Genomic DNA, 3,546 nt, shown 5'->3' with positions numbered 1-3,546 from the left:
AGAGTATTAGATATGTTTGTTTCTATATATTAAATATATAATTTGTTCCACTAATCTTTCTCCTTATTTTTTATCTAGTATGAAATTATTTTGATATTTACTTATTTGTAGTAGAGTTTGACATTTGGTACTGTTAGAATCCTTTGTACCCTACCCCAACTGCAACATCTTTTTGTACCACTCTAAAAAACTACCAAAATTTCAGTTGTGATGTACCATTATCCCTTTGCCAACCTCAATTGCTGTATCTATCGATGACCAAAATGGTGCCTACTTTTCATATCCTCGATGAATAGTTCTTAAAAATGTGTGTGTGTGTGTGTGTGTGTGTGTGTGTCTGTGTACATGTGTGCATGTATCATGTACTCCTTTGGTAATCTGATACAGCCTTTCCACCCCTTCTCAGAATAGCATTTTCAAATGCCCAAAATAAAATACATAGGATTACAAAGTGTATCAGTAAGGCAAGATTCATGATATTGATGGTGACTATGAATATGCCTGTATAGTTCAGAATTGTAAAGTATAAGAGACTCTCTGTATAGAAGGCAGAAGAAGTAAAACATTTATTCAGACACCAGAGGATGAAATCCCAGAACCAACAATCCCAATTCAACATAGCAGTAATTGTATTCCAAAACCAGTAAGTCCACCTCAATGTAACAGCTAGGTTTACAGTATCACAGCAAAGAGCCAAGCCATCCTGTAACCTTCCCTTCTGCTAGCGCCTTCCCATAAATACTCACTCACGAATCCTATCTGCTTGCCTGCATCCTCTCCTCCTGCCGTTCTAAAAGCTCTTACAGTTCTTAGAGTGCTTCCACTTTTCTCTCTGTCTCTTCCAGTCCCCTTCTTCCTCCTTCTCACAGCTCTCTAGTCTCTGCAGCTCTCCAGTCTAAGCTTTATGGCTACCCACAGGGTATATATACCTTGTGTCAGCCTGGGGCTTAGCACCTAGTAGCAAATGGGTATATGCCTGGGGCTTAACACCTAATTGCCAAAGGGTGTGGGCCTGCCTACAAGCAAGCCTGTCCTTATCAAGCTTCCTTTAACTAACTCTACTTGAGGCCTATTGAATGGGTGGGGAAGATCTTTGATCACATTATCTCCACACAAAGGAAAATAATTACATTGAAATGCTGTTATTAAAATATTTTAAAATTAGTTCATGGACCTCCCTCCCCACTGAAATCTATCCATGAATCCACAGGGATGCCACTTACAATTATCTTTGAAACAAACATAATTCCCCAACAGAGGACAAGGAATTAACCAAGAGCCACTAACTAATATTTGTCTTTTAGCAAGGGGTGAAAGAACGTGAAATCTCCTGGCTGGAACTCAGGCCCATATCCACAAATGCTCCATTAGAATAAACTCCAATTCAGCTCTTCACTACACTGTTGCTGAATTATGTGTATGATGACCACTTGCTGCATGATGTTGAACCTATAGTTCCTATATAACCTATATAACCTACAGTTAAGGGCCCAGAATTTTTTAGTCCTGACTTTGACTTTGACTATTGATTTGAAGGAGAAATAATTTCCACCATCCACTAGTATTTAACAAGATGTCATAGCAATTATTATACTCACCTGTGTGCCAGTCTCCTCTACTCCCACCGCCCCGAGCCTCTGTCCCACCATGGCAGCCTACAAGCTGGTGCTGATCCGACATGGAGAGAGTGCCTTGAACCTGGAGAACCGCCTCAACGACTGGTACAATGTGGACCTGAGCCCCACCGGGCACGAGGAGGCCAAGCACAGCGGCCAAGTGCTGTGAGATGCTGGCTATGAATTTGATATCTGCTTCACTTCTGTCCAGAAGAGAGCAATTTGTACCCTTTGGACAGTCCTAGATGCCATTGATCAGATGTAGTTGCCTGTAGTGAGGACTTGGCGCCTCAATGAGCAGCCCTACGGAGGTCTGACTGGCCTCAACAAAGCCCAGACAGCTGCTAAGCATGGTGAGGCCCAGGTGGAGATCTGGCCACAATCCTGCGACATCCCACCACCTCCAATGGAGCCTGACCACCCCTTCTACAGCAACATCAGCAAGGACTGTCGCTATGCAGATCTGACTGAGGATCAGTTGCCTTCCTGTGAGAGCCTGAAAGACACCATTGCCTGGGCTCTACCCTTCTGGAATGAGGAAATCGTCCCCCAGATTAAGGAAGGAAAACATATTATGATTGCAGCCCATGGCAATAGTCATCAAGGGATTGTCAAACATCTTGAGAGTCTGTCTGAAGAAGCAATCATGAAGCTGAATTTGCCTACTGGCATTCCCATCATGTATGAGTCGGACAAGAATCTGAAACCCATCAAGGCCATGCAGTTCCTTGGGGATGAAAAGACCATTCACAAAGCCATGGAGGCCGTGGCAGCCCAAGGGAAGACCAAGAAATGAAAGCAGGCTACCAGCATGTGCCAGAAGTAGCCAGGTCCTTCCCTTCTCACTGTCCCCACTACATCTCTCTCCTGCCTGCTCCACACACTAACCATCGCCTTAGGGATCACAAAACATAGCAGCAGGTGGGGGACTGATGGTTCCTTTTCTCATTTCCTCCCTATTTCAGACCAATTCTTTTTGCTCATTGCCCTTCCCCTCAGAATTAGTCAGAATGCCTCCTGGGTGGTTTGACTCAGAAAGGACCTGGTTAGGGGTTAGGGATGGGAACATAGTAAGAAGTGACCAATGTGGGGAGTTGAAAGAAGCAATTGGTCCATTTATTCCTATGAGCCAGTTCTGCCAGTAGGGCAGTCCTCTCAGGGGCTGCTGTAGGAAGCTGCCTATAACCCAGGTGGTCATTTAATAAATCATGAAAGTCTTTATTTCCTCCCTAATCCAAGAACAATGAATCTGGGAGGTTGAGATTATATCCTAACGTTTACTTGTTGCATTTGCTTTCACAAAAGATCCTTCTAGGCTGGTTATTAGTGGCTTTTGAAATTAAACTGTCCCACTTGGTAGTCATCAGAGATCTCAAACTGTCAGAAGGGAGAGTTCCTTGATTCCTAAGGGGTGGATGGGTACATCCCATTGTGTTTTATAGGCCCCGCTCTGTTCTGTGGCAGTGAAATGCTTCTAGATCATATTGAAATGTGTCTCAGTGTTCCATTGCCTTCCACCTTATGTGCAGCCACCAAGGTCCTCATCAGTTTTAGCATAACTACTAATTCTGCGCCCCCCCCCCTTTTTTTGACGTTCACTATGATAAAGGAGTGATGTGCAATAAAAAAAAAAAAGAAAGAGGCATCTCCAGCTTGAGAGGGGAAATCTATGACAATATGCCAAGAAAATGGTCCTCTGTTCTTAAACTTTATAAATTCAAGTGAAAACTATTTAAGGCACATATGCTGATGGTACCTTCATTGATCTCAAACAAACCGAATCATTATATGGTACATCACAAAGCAATATGTTTTTCTTTGATTTACTTATTTTTAAAGTAAATTTAGAAGCAACAAGCCAGGTGGAAGTATTTGGAAAAACAAGACTGAAAAATCAGTGACTTGAGTTCCCATTTTGACTTTATCCTCT

General features: G+C 42.9%; 1 pseudogene; it reads left to right on the top strand.

Moving 5' to 3' along the window:
- The first annotated feature begins 1,647 nt into the window (after positions 1 to 1,647).
- Positions 1,648 to 2,412, top strand: LOC118834034 (annotated as a pseudogene).
- The last annotated feature ends 1,134 nt before the right edge of the window (positions 2,413 to 3,546 follow it).

This window comes from Trichosurus vulpecula, chromosome 1, assembly GCF_011100635.1.
Source record: "Trichosurus vulpecula isolate mTriVul1 chromosome 1, mTriVul1.pri, whole genome shotgun sequence".
Lineage (NCBI taxonomy): Eukaryota > Metazoa > Chordata > Mammalia > Diprotodontia > Phalangeridae > Trichosurus > Trichosurus vulpecula.
Note: the sequence above shows the minus strand (reverse complement) of the source record. Positions and strands in the feature narration are given on the sequence as shown.